The 14171-nt window shown below is 37.8% G+C and overlaps 1 protein-coding gene across 2 annotated transcripts in view; it reads left to right on the top strand.

Moving 5' to 3' along the window:
- AKAP6 (A-kinase anchoring protein 6) overlaps positions 1-14171 on the top strand; it is a 465422-nt gene that overhangs the window by 163889 nt on the left and 287362 nt on the right. The gene's annotated exons all lie outside the window — the stretch shown is intronic.

Genomic DNA, 14171 nt, shown 5'->3' with positions numbered 1-14171 from the left:
TTTTTTAAAACAGTTCTCACAGATGAAATAAGTCTTTAGTGTAGTGGAGAAAAGTTGAAACATCCCGATAAACAGTATAAGAAAACTCATTTGTAATGCTGCCACCTAGAGAAAATACTTTGAACAGCTTGAATATCTTTTTTAGTTCTTTCTGAGTGTACACAGCTATAACTTTTATAGGACTCTTTTACAATTTACTTTTTCTCAGTTAACGATATGTCTTGAACATATTCTGATGCTATTAAATATATTTTATAACATCATTTTTAGCATATGTGAATTTTTTCATTATATAGAATATCACATCGTGTTAAATCCATCTTCTCTCTTTTCATCTTTTGGCTATTATAATTTTTCACCATTATAAACAACTCTGTGATAGCATTTCAGTAGATAAATCCATTATTGCCTCAGGGGATATTCCTAGGAATGAAACTATGGGGTCAATGGGAGGTTTTCCAAAGGTGAATTGACAACTTGCATTCCCATCTGCCCTACAGGAAAGGGTGGCGTTGGCTTCAGAATCTGGATTTATTGTTTTCTCATTTTCAGGGTCCTAACCGTGGACTCTAAAATTAGTTCCTCGTAGGGACTCTGATCCCATGAGCTTTCATTTCCTGTTCCGGACTCTCAGATGTTAGACTTAAAAACTTGTGTCTATAAGGTTAGCCCCCAACAGGCATGTCGTAGGTGTTTAAATACAAATCAACAGTCAAGCTAGTTGCTGTGGATACTTACGTGGGGGAGGAAGAGTTAGAAACACATCCTTAGAAGCCGTGCCATGGTCTTAGTGTTCTAAATATATAAAGAGTACATCTAAGAAAGAGCTGCCCAAGGTCACACCATGAGTCAGCAATGAAATCTCAGATAGAACTTTCATCTTCTTGACTTCTTTCTCCCAGTATAAAAAGTATTTATGAATAAGTCAAGGGAAAGAATTTGTAAATTAACCTATAAAGCCCATTTATACCTTAAAATGTTCTAAAATTTCAAGAGAGTTACTAAAAATTTCCATTTCAGATAAAACAAATCTAAATTGCTAATAGGTATTGATAGATTTTTAGAAGTTAAAATCTTAAGATGACTACAATGACGAAAGAGTATCAGGTAGGATAGGCAGATGGAAATGAGCCTTCAAGGAATATTTGTGTTTGTGTTGCTGAGGGAGGGATAAGCAGGAAGCTGGAGGACTAATGGCCTGGACTCACCATGGTGACTAAGGAAAACACAACCAGACGGGCTCCTCAGGACATTAACCTTGGGGGAAGGGGTTGTGTCTGGACTTTCATTCTGAATGAACCATAGATCTGTCCTCCTCTGCCTGGTGGTAGGGATCTGCACTATTATTTCAGAGCCTGGGACAGGGTGACATGAAGGAGCCAGAGAGATACCTTCCGATGTCCTCAGCACTGCAACTTAGGTCTCCTGATTCCTAGTCTAGTACTCATTCTTCCACCAGCAGGAAATAGCAGTCATTTTACAAAGATTTTCAGAGAGATGCAGAAACCTCTGAGTAACTAATGTTCAGGCTATGAGTTATGGGAGAAATACAGAAAATAAAAGAAAATCTTTGAGCTTGAGAGTACAGATCACCCATCTAGCATTTGTCTTTATAGATGAGGAAACTGAGGCTCAGTGATCTGTGGGGACACAGATAACTAATCCACATCAGGGCCAAGAACTCAGACTTCCTGACATCCAACCTGGTGCAAAGTGATCTAGATACATCTTGTGTTTCATTTATTCTTTCTCATGATCATTTTTAAACTTTTATTTCATGGTTTGTGTATTACATATCAGTAATGTCAGCATGTATTAAGAATCTATTTGCATGTGATTCTACACTCTATAAAGCAAAACAGACAAATGCAGTGCTTGCCCTATGGAATTTCCTAAGGCAGACCAGACCTCATAGGAATAGACATAAATGACACACAGACCACTGAACAAACAAAGCAAATATGTAAATTACACAACTTTGCCATGTGAGATAGTGAATGAAGGGATGCTCACAGTCTGTTGCTTGAAAAGAAGACCCATCTTCATCATTGAATAGCACTAAACCAATAAGTAATAATAACCCTAATGGCCTGTAGTCATTATTAATATATTAGAAAGAAAAAGAGAGAGTGCTTTACTAGGCATACCCAGCACTAGAGTACAGTTTCTTTGGCATATTGTTGATCACTACCTTCATCGGTTTTTGTCCCTTTGCATATTCTGCGATGGTCTTCAAAGGCTAGAAGGGTCTGCTGAGGCAGGAAGCCTCTCAGGGTATGTATGCCTTCTAAAACCAAAGGGCTTTTCTCTCCCTGGAGAAAACTAGTGGTCATACGGTTCTTAGGCACATTTTTATTGAGGCCTTTTTTCTCCTCTTCTAGAAGGACTTTGAAGATGGTAAAGGAGGTTACAAAACTCCAAAGGTTTTGAACTATATACTGTGAACTGTGGTAAACAGTGAGACCCTGGCAAGGGTGGGGAACCTGTGGCCTTAAGAATAATTGAGATGTGTAATAAAATAAAATAGAAAGATTTTAGTCCTTAAATGCTAGAACTTAATTAATCCTTTTAACAAAAGGATTTGTTCTGTAAAATTTGGATTCAGTTAAAAGGCCGTGCTTAAGGACCTAGAAGGCCACATGAGGCCTTAGGGCAGCAGGTTTTCCACCCCTGAAAGACCAGTTAAAGACAAACCAAAGGTGAACCTGCTCTCTTCTGTGGTGATAAAAGGCACCTTTACCAGGTATCTTATCAATGCTTTTCCTAGTCATTTGTTTCAGGACCAGTCTTAGTAGCAGTATTAAAATAGTATTAGTATTGTTATTCTGAGACTATCATATGTGTAATGTGAGATAAAACAAATGAGTGATTATAGGATCTTCTAAATTTATTACTTCCCAAGATTTGGGGAACCAAGATTCTTGGGGTGGAAGAAAGGTGATACTGATGTAGTATAGGAGGTATTAGGTAAAAACCCTTTAGTTCTGAATTTGAATTGGAAATATCAGTTATGAACTGATAAGGTGTTTCATTTTGAAATATACATATTTTCTAGATCTGTTAATTATAAAAGCCTAGAAACAGTGACTAATGCAGAAGTAATGAATATCCATATTTCCTTGATGGTAGTCTGGAAGAACTTTTCCCATTAAAGGAAGCCAAGTTTTCTTAGCAAAATATCTTATTTCAAGTCTGAAAATATATAAGATGAGCAAGAAAGCTATCAGAGATTACTAGAATAGCTAACTTGAAGCCAAATTGAAGGGAATCCCACTGGCCAAAGATGAATAATTTGAGCTTCAATAAGTTTAAGAATTATAGTGGATCAAAGCTCATCAAATATGTTTAAATACAAGAGTATACAATGATATTAAGTAAGCCAACTAGTTGGTTACCTTCTGAATATGACAGAGAACCATTTCTTTTTCTTGAAAACTGGGTAAAGAACAGGAAAGAATCAAGTATTTATCTTGACTTTCCTTTATGAATTGTACCTCTATAATCAAATAGTTGATAAAGGGAAGCATCTTCTATTTAAGTTATTCTAGCTAATAAATGAGAACAAAATGATAGAATATCGTCATTTTGCAAACCCAAATACATTGACAAATCTAGGCCCTGACCATCAATTACCAAAATTGTCAATAGTACCACCTATCAAAAAAGAGCAAAAATCAATTAAATACTCCTTGATGAAAAAATAGTACTGTTGTTCTTACAGTTTTGTCAAAGAAATCGAAGCTGAGAGTAATCAGGCCTCAGGATCCAGATGCCAATTTGTAGAAAGTAAACAAGACAGAGGAACCAATGGGCCGGACTGCATCATGTGGCTTCAATCAACAAATCCACATTGTGGAAAACTCTGCAGGCCCAGGTTCTTCAACAAATAAATTGTATGAAATAAAAAGGAATATAGTTGGGACCTGTAGATTAAGAGACTGAAAAGGCATATCAAGTTAAAAACTGGGTAAAAACAAATGATTGTATCCATGCATGCTTGGGTGATAAAACCAGAAAGAGACGAAAGGGGGGAGTGATTGCTATGCAAGTCAAGATAGTGGTCATTTTCGGAGGGGTGGAGGCTTTGTGATGGGGAGGGAGCACATGCAAGCACTTCTGGGGTGGCTGGCAAATTTCTAAATTTTGACCTGGGTAATTGTTACAAAGGTGTTTTCCTTACAATAGTGTACTCTGTTTCATTCTATAGTAAAAGTATAAAAAAAAGTGGAAGAAAAGAGAAAGCATGTTAGAAAACCTCATAAACCTGATGTTGCCCTCGAAATATCTTAACATGTCAGCACTGGATAAAAAGTTGTGGAAAGTTGCTTCCTGGGGCACAAAGAATGTAAATTCTAATGTAGTTACATCTGTGTAGTGTCAGTGGTGAGCCATCTTTCACATTGTTGGGAGGTTTTATTTTTACAGGTACATGGCAGCAGGCTTGCACCCTGTTCCCTGTTCAGTGTTAGTCAGCCTAGACAGGTGACCCATCTTCATCTTAGTGTTTTTCATTGCATGGAGCATAGAACACTGGTATCATGGCCACCGCATGTTTAAGAAAATGTAAGTTTTTTGGTCCCAGCTGTCTTCAAAAGGAGTGGCCCCAGGAGTATGTGTGATTAACAAGCACACTGCAGTATAAGAACCACACTGGCTTCTCTGATTTCTACCTAAAACATTGCTAAAACTCCAGTTTTATAAAGATATCTTGAGGAAAATACAGATATTCTGAGCAATTTCCAGATGAGCTGTTTAAAGATCATACCTGTGGTTTTTATTAATGAATGAACTCAGATTTTGAACCTGTATTTAATTAATTCATATGTAAGTGTGACTAAGCAGTAGCCCAATTAGAAAAACAATTTCTCCAGTGTACAATAGCAATGGGCAATTTTCCTCCCAACTTTTTGTTCAGGATTTATTCCCTCTCACATAAATCAGAGGCTAGGACTTTGGGTAGATGCCCGGTAGTGGGATTGCTGGATCCAATGGTAGATCTATTTTTAGTTCTTTAAGAAATCTCCATACTGTTTTCCATAGAGGTTGTACAAATTTACATTCCCACCAACAGTGTATAAGTGTTCCCTTTTCTCTGCATCCCCACCAACATCTATTGGCTTTTTACTTTTTATTAGTGATCATTCTGAGTGGGGTAAGATGGTATCTCATTGTGGTTTTAGTTTGCATTTCTCTGATAATTAGTGATATTAACCATTTTTTTCAGGTTTGTTGGCCATTGGTATGTCTTCTTTTGAAAAGTGTCTGTTTATGTCATTTGCCCACTTTTTAATGGGATCATTATTATTTTTTTCTTGTAGAGTTGTTTGAGTTCCTTGTAAATTCTGGATAATTAGTTCTTTGTCTCCACTGGGTGGGGTGCAAATCCCTTCTGCTCACAAATAGGGGGTTGGCTCTCATGCAGGGGAGAGTGTGTGCTGTGGTTTTCTTTGTCCCAAAGGGTGCTTTGGTGCACTTCATTCTCCGTTCCCCTAGGGGCAGTCCATCATGAGTGTTAGAACTCTAGAACTTCCACAGTTCCCCTGGCACCTACCAGCCCTCTGTGGCTGCTACAGTCTAAATGGGTGCTGAGGAATTTTTGCTGTAGATCCAGCAATGTGGAGACAGAAGGGTTGTGACTTCCTAGGTAGGACAGAGGCCCACAACAAGTGCACAACCAGTTGGTACCTGCCACCTCAGTCCAGGTCTGGGGAGAGGGTGAGTAATCCTGCATAATCTGGCAGCCAGTGCTCTGCCCTTAAGAAGTTCCCAAATTGCCATCTGCAACAGTGCTTAGACTCTCAAGGGTAGAGGGGCTCTCTGACAGTTCATGAGCAAACAGTCTGCTGCAGGGATGAGGGGAGCAAAAAGAAACACCCCTACCTACCCTTTCCATAGGGCTCCAAGTTCTTCAGGAGTTGATCGCTGTCCAACTTTTGCTTCCTTCTCATTCTGTGCTCCAAGTTGTTCCCATGGATTCTCTGGTAGGTTCCAGCACTCTTCCCTCAGTATTTCACTTGGGCTATGCTGATTCACCTATAACTTTGGTTCTTCTTTCTGAGGAGAGCTGATGGCCAATGTCTCTAAGCAGCCATCTAAAATTGGCAGTTCTCACATGTGCAAATTATTGCATGACCCACAGATATCAAAACTATTCTAGGTCTTTTGACTTTTAATATAAACTTTAGAATCAATTAGTTTATCTATAAAATAACTTGCCAAATTTTCTATTGTATTGAAGCTATACATCAAGGTGGGAAGAACTGGCATCTTGATAATATTGAGTCTTCCTATTCACAGACATGGAATATTTCTCAATTTATTTAAGCTTCTTTGATTTCTTTAATCAGTTTGTAGTTTTTCTTATTTAGATCTTGTGCATATTTTTATTAGATTTGTACCTAAGTATTTCATTTTGGAAGGTTCTAGTGTAAATGCTCTTGTGTTTTTTATTTCAAATTCCACTTATACATTGCTGTAGTGTAGGTAAGCAATTGGCTTTATATATTAACCTTGTATCCTGAGACCTTGCTATAATTGCTTATTAGTTCCAGGAGGGCTTTTGTTGTTGTTGTTGTTGTTGATTCTTTTAGATTTTCTACATAGGTGATCATGTCATCTGTAAACAAGACAGTTTCATTTCTTCATTCTCAATCTGTATACCTTTTATTTCCTCTTCTTGTCTTACTGCAATAACTAGGACTTCCATATTATGTTGAAAAGGAGTGCTGAGAGAAGACTTCTTTGCCTTGCTTTCAATCTCAGTGGGAAAGCTTCTAGTTTCTTACTGTTAAGTATGATGTTAGCTATGGGTTTTTTGTAGGTATTCTTTATCAAGTTGAGGAAGTTCCCCTATATTCCTACTTTCCTGAGAGGGGTAGTTTGCTTTGGGGTAAATAAAAATATCTTGTCATAAGAACATCTATCAGTCTGTGTTTTGGAGAAAGTACAGTTTTGTTAGTCAACTAAAGATGACATTGTATTCTGCAATGGGAAGTTTTTGTATAAAGTTGCAATTTCAAATGGTTTACTTTGGAGTTTTATTACAAATAACTGCAGTAATCCCTTGATTTGTATTTAAAAATAAAAAGTACATATATTAGGTAAGAATCTCTTTTCAGCTTTTTCTAATGGACACACACATATGTTGAGCATAAGAGTAAAGATACATTTTAATTCATTCATTTCTACAATTGCTAGTAAACAAAATGATCAGAAATTATGATATGGCCTTTTGCAGTAAGACCAAAATGTGTACACTTACTGTCATCTTATATTTACTTCTCTCTTGTTTACTAACTTTAGATCATGAAGACTTTTAATTGTAAATGTAATGGAATGCCATGATTATGATAAGGGTCCAAGATTTTTGAAACTCTGACAGGAAGAAGAAGTGGGAATAAAGAGAATTCTTTAAAAGTAGACTTCAATTTGTTTTAGAAAAACTGTCTGAGTATCTCCTGCAGTTACACAAATATAAATCAAGAGTGTTTTGAGAGAAACAGTGAAATTATTTTTAGAGGAAAAGAAAGAGTAACATTCTTTGGTATTGTAGATGAATGGAGAAATACCTGCTGATTACTGTTTGTTTCTGTGGAGAGGCAGGTTGTAGTTATTAGGGAAATTTGCTTTTTGGAAAGCAAATTTGGAAATTTGGAAAATTTGGAAATTTTCTTTTTGGAAAGTAGCATGTAGGCAAACAAGAAGCAGAGAGAAGAGGGAAGAGCTGTGTTTGTGGGACTTTTTGAAACTTTACTGCCTAAATACCTCTGTGGAGTCATTGCTGGGAGGACAGATTACCCTCCAGATGCACACAGAGCTCTGGAGATTGGCAATTTGGGGCTCTTGTAGCAGACTGTTGATCCATGTACACTTGTAATTTCACAAGAAAACCTTTAAGATGTTTTGAGAATGGTTGAGAATGGGTATGGTGACATCATGATGAGGCAGCAAAGAGATTCCCTCCAAGGAACAATTCGTAGGAGCTGAGGAGTCACACTAGTAAGCAATCAGAGCAATCACAAGAAAGGTGCCTTCTTTTCTATCCTAAGCTGGTGAAAACTGGGCATACTGACTAAATACACAACAGTTACCTTAACAGCTCTATATCTATCTGGAAGAAATAAGATACAACTAAAAATACACAGTAATCTGTTCTACAAAAAAGAAAAAGCACACCTCTCACATAAGCATATAACCTAATTTTAAAAAAACAAAAACAACTGACCCAACCAACTAGAGTTTATTTGTAAACAGTCTCAGACCATGTCAGCATTAGTATCAGCTACTTGGGTAACCATAGAAGATTCCTGTTTCAGTGATAGGAGATGGTAGCTATAATTTTGAGACTGCAAGGTATCTAGAAGGTTGAGAGAAGTTGGCAACATAATGTATTATATTTAATTAACTTTTGTTTTGTGAGCCTTGCTGAATGCCACAGGAACTGCTGTGCTGTCTGTGAATTAAACAAGACAATGGAGAAGGTCACTTTCCCACATTAGCATGGTAATATCTGTGGGGAAAAAATCTTATGCAGCTTTGAAGATACATGGTTAACTATTGTCATTTGCTTTAATTTACTTTGAGATGAGCTCCAGGTTAGCCTCATTTTCTTTTACAGAAAAGAATGTGGAAGCTAGATAGAGTTACTATGTAGAATCAGTGCCAATGATCACAGTGCCACGACCCTAAGAGTTGTGCTTTTTGTAATCTCCAAGAATCTTAAGGCAGGTGTGTTCTCCCAAATGAATTTTTATATTCATTGAATGAGACTATACATTATTTTACTGAGACTATATACTGCTTTTCTTTTCTTTCATTATTTTTTAAATTATCATACAGCAGAATTGATTTTCTTTATTGGTATAAAGTTCTACAAATTTTAACCCAGGTATAGGTTTGTATAACCATTTCTACAATCAGGATACAGAACAGTTCCATCACCCTCTAAAACTACCTTTTGCTATCAATTCACAGTCATACCTTCTTACTCCCAGTCCCTGGTAGCCACTTACCTATTCTTTATAACTATAGTTTTATCTTATGATAATGTCATATAAATGGAATTATACAGTGTAACTTTTGTGACTGGCTTCTTTCACTTAGTATAATGCCTTTGAGATTTATCCAAATTGTTGCATTTATCAGTGGTTCATTTTTTAAAAAATGACTACATATTGTATAGATGTGCCAGAGTTTGTTTATTCATTTACCCATTGAGGGACATTTAGGTTTTGGTGATTGTGATTGAAGCTTCTTTTCATTTTTGTTGTGTATATAAGTTTTCATTTCTCTAGGATAAATACTCAGGAGTAGCATTGCTGAGTCATATGGTAATTGTATGTTTAACTTTATAAGAAATTGCTAAACTGTTTTCCAGAGTGACTGTACCATTTTGAATTCCTTGTATATATACACCATGGAATATGATTCAGCCATAAAAAAAGAATGAAACCTGTCATTAGTGGCAACATGGATGAAACTGTATCCCAGGCTGTATTTAAACTCCTGGCCTCAAGCAATCCTCTCATCTCAGGCTCCCAAGTAGCTGGGACTACAGGTACACACCACTGTACCCAGGATATCATCAAAATTTTTGAGTGGCCGACTTAATGGTAACCACTAGTTATAAAGAGATCCTGTGGAAACAGCCCTCTAGTAGGGGAGAACGTTCACATACAGAAATAAAGAAATTCTCTATGACCCCTTCTATTGATGGTGAAATCTTCATAAATTATATGAAACAGCATCCTGTTGCCAAATGATAACATTCATAGAAAGTTAGAAATAATAGTTTTCATTATCTGTAACTGTACACAATAACAGGGCCAGTACCAGGCAGACTTCTGCAGGTTTACAGAATTTGTCCCTGGCCACCCCTCTCTGGTTCTTCCTTTCCTCTGCCTTCACTTTTCCAGAGTCCTCTGGCTCTCTGTTCCTGGACATGACTTACAAGGGGTGGGATCTGCCTTAAGGGCAATATACTGACTCTGGAGTCTTGAGAGTGAGAGAAGTCTGGGCTGGTGGATCTGTCCATGATCCATAGTCCTATGGTCCCAGGTGAGGCATACTTGGTAATCAGGAGAGGAAGCCAAAGGTCAAAGAAGAAAGGTCTGGCAGAAATGACACTGAAAAGAGGACCTGGAACTGATAGGAATATGGGTAAGAATTAGGTGTGAGCAGAAGAAATGAGATAATTTCAAACTGAGGCTAAGAAATGTGAGTTTCCAGGAACAACCTGCTTTATAGAAGACAGACTAGTGGACCTAATTGTCTCTCCCATCAATATTGGAAAATGTTTCATGGTTGTCACTCATACAGTCTTCAGCATCTTCAACCCTCTCCTGACCTTATCCTCTCTATAGACTTCGGTTTTCTACCCATTAACACCTTCTCCTCTATCAAAAAAAAAAAAAAAAAAAAAAAAAGAAAAAGAGAATTCGAAATCAAACATTAGCATTTGTTGGGTGATTACACTTCACTATGAATGTTAGTCACTATATCATTTAATAATTATCAAGGACTTAACCAGTCATTGTTATGTTAAGTGTTGTAAAAATCTCTCGTTGTACTCCTGACCTCAAGCAATCCTCCGGCCTTAGCCTCCCAGAGTGCTAGAATTACAGGCATGAGCCACTGTGCCTGACCAAAATCTCTCACTGTAGAATGAAAGATTTTATCTCCTGTTAATACTCTCAGTACACAGATAGGGAGAAATATTTTGTGTATAGATCCTTGTGGGGGGTTGGGAGAAATTGATTTCTGGTCTTGAAGGGATTGTTTCTTTTCATATTCCTAAAAAACTGTGATTCTCTTTTGAAATTACTGGATTCCCCTGAATAGCACTATAGTGCTCACAAATCTGCTATCTACTGAGCAGTTCAGCCCTATGAGCTGATTCTGGGTTTCACTTGCCATCCACTCCACTTACAGGTTCAATCAAGTCTGAAGACCAGTGATTCCTTACAACAGGTGTCCTCGAACTTTTTAAGCAGGGGGCCAGTTCACTGTGCCTCAGACCATTGGAGGGCCAGACTATAGTTTAAAAAAAACTATGAACAAATTCCTATGCACACTGCACATATCTTATTTTGAAGTAAAAAAACAAATGGGCAAAAACACCCGCATATGGCCTGGGGGCCAAAGTTTGAGGACGCCTGTGGCTTACATGCATCAGTTAGGCCCTAGTCCAACACCCCGCTCCCCATGCTTCCACTTCACCTAGTTAAATCAAGTCCCTGCAGAGCTTCCAATAGTCTGATCTCTTTGAGCCTTTTAATTCCAAAAAGTTCCTGCTAGAAGGCAGCCATTCAGCAAATTGTTTTTAAAAGTCTCTCATATCCAGTTATCTGACTGCATTAAAATGAAAAGAATGTCCATAATCCTCAGCTTCTTCCATAAAAATTTCCAACAAGCTGGCAATTGTTAAGGGGCTAAGCAGTAGAATCTTTAAACTAATCCTCTTCTTCTTCTTCTTTTTCTGGGACAGGATCATGCTGTGTTGCCCAGGCTAGAGTGCAGGTGGTTCAGTGGTGTCATCAGAGATCACTGCAGCCTCAAACTCTTGGGCTCAAGTGATCCTCCTGCCTCAATCTCTTGAGTAGCTAGGACTACAGGCATGTGCCACCATGCCCTGATAAGTTTTCTATCTTTTGTAGTGACAGGGTCTATTATTATTCTTTATATATTTATTCAACATTTACAAGGGCAAAGAAAATAAGATTTTCTATTATTAAAAATATTTATAGATTCAGAATTAGTTACCTTTCTCAAAACAAATCTCTCTTTGTTCAAAGCAAAGTTCACATTTGGGGGCTGGGGCACACATAACACATGCACGTAAATTTGTAGTTATTATTCTACAGTTTGTTCATGTGATTTTTGTGAAGTAGACAACTGGTGGCAGAGTAGAGGACATAAAATAAATAAATTAATAGACTTCAGAAAGTTGCACATACCATGCACTATTTAGTTTCGGAATTTCAACAAAGATTGCACATGCACATTGCCAAACACTCAACAGAGGAAAGTCAGCATCTATGTGGAGAGTGTATCTTTTCCCTCAAGGCCCATCTGCTCTTGTGGGAATGGAACCAATTTACTTTTCCTAGTTATGGAAGGAGTAGGGTGTGGAAACCTAAGATAATTGGCACCGGTGATATTTCAGTGTCCCTTATAAATCGTTTCCCCTGGATAGTTGCCTGGCAATCTTGACCTACAACCTGGCTGTGACTACATTCCTGCATACATTATGAGGAAGCCAAATCATGTGTAAGGGGAGTGTATGGCATGTGCTTTGACACGAAGTTTTTATAGTGCCAAGGCTATATATAACATTTCCTATTGGGGGATGGTGTGGAGTAGATAAGATATGCCTATTTAGCTATTCTGAGCCAGTGGTGTAAAGGTTACACAAGTCTTTTCCTCTTCTGCATCTGTAAGATCAAAGTGCGACTCAGGAGACAGAGGCTAACAAATCTGAGTTATGAAGTCAAGTGTGAAGAAGTTGAGATCACTGCCAAGAGAGTGGTTGATCACCATAAATAGTATGCTAGGAGTGGAATGCTATATGAAGAAAAGAGTCTATGGAGGGGCTGGTGGCCTGGATGAGGTTGTAGAGCACTTGTAGTGGCAGATAGGAGTGAAAAAGTTGAACAAAGAGAGGTTGATGGCATAGGGAACTTTCTGATATTGTTACAAAGGTGGAGTGATGACAGCTATGGAGTAGATCTATGGTAGAGACCTGTCCCAGTGGAACGGATATGAAGGTCCTGGGAGCTGTGGAGTGAAGCAAATTTGAGGCTATGGTATTGGTTGGTTCATCCGTGTGAATATTGAAATTACCTAAGATAAGATAATGGTATGCTTGGTATGGAGAGAGTAAAATGTGAACCAGATTCATTCTTAAATGTAATGTTGAGGAGTGAAAAGGAAGAATGTAGGTAACAACAATGAGGGAGGAAGACAGTAAGGTTTAGAAGATTGTAGGCATCTTCTGGGGAAAAAAAGGTGTTCATAAGAGGGCGAAAGAGCAATGATCAGAAAGTGCCAATCAGCCCTACCCCGTCTCTTAGATGAGGGATAGGAGCATGAGTAGTCTCCCAGTAGCCTTCCCCAGTAGAGCAACTGGGGAAGCCTAATTCTTGGGCAGAATTAGGTTTGAGTGAGACCAGGAAGTAAATGTAAAATTCTATAAAGAAGTTAAGGAATGTTTTTACAATAGGATAAGGGTTGGGAAAATATAGAGAATTTGGAAGAGGTCAGCAGTAAAAGAGAAGGAATGTCCCAGGGTAACACAGAACAACATGGAAATGAGCATCCTAAGAGGGCAAAGGATAGAGGGCATTTGCTCTGGGATGGTAGTCAAGGATACGGGGAATAAGAGGTGTGGGTGAATACACGGAGTGGAAGCTTCAACTAGAAATCCCAGGTAATGTGGAATATCTGATGATAGCAATTACAGCCATGCTCTTTTGTGATGAAGCTAGCAGAGATGAGCTAATCTGGCTGTGATTGGTTCCCATGTACTAGTTAGAGGGGTAGTTTATTTGCCCCAAATTTCTTTTGAACTGCCTTAGCTCATGGGCCACATTTGCAAGAACATTACCTAATTAGGGCTCCAAAGTCTATTTGGTTTAAACTTTTAATCTGTTTCAAGTTATTATTACCAATTTGCACCATTATCACCAATGCTCGATAACTGATATTGAAGCATTCATTAGAATTATATAATAATTTGTATAATTCAAATCCAGCACAATTTCTCATCATTCTTCAATAGATCTTTTTTGCCTATTGTTATTGACATTGTTAAATACAGGTTGTATAGTTTAGTTTTTCTTTTAAGAAAAGTAACTGAATTACATGAAATCAGAAGGTTATGTTTCCAGCATAGAATGACTGTTTTGACACTAATGATAGGGCTCAGAGCTCAAATGCTATCTTAAAATTTTTACTTTAACAAAAATCATAAATAAAAGCTTCATTTTAAAAAATCACTGATGCACAACTAAAAATGAGTAACTGAGCCATTTTAGCTGACACCTACATCATTTTGATGCTTAATGGTCTCATAAATTGCCCAAGTAAATACTACCATTGGTGCTACCCATTTCACGCTGCTGGCCTCTGACAGCACAGTGGAAATTTGGGAACTTGTAAGAACAGGTGACATG

Source organism: Microcebus murinus, chromosome 6 (assembly GCF_040939455.1).
Source record: "Microcebus murinus isolate Inina chromosome 6, M.murinus_Inina_mat1.0, whole genome shotgun sequence".
In the NCBI taxonomy this organism is placed as follows: domain Eukaryota; kingdom Metazoa; phylum Chordata; class Mammalia; order Primates; family Cheirogaleidae; genus Microcebus; species Microcebus murinus.
This window is presented reverse-complemented; position numbering and strand designations above follow the sequence as displayed.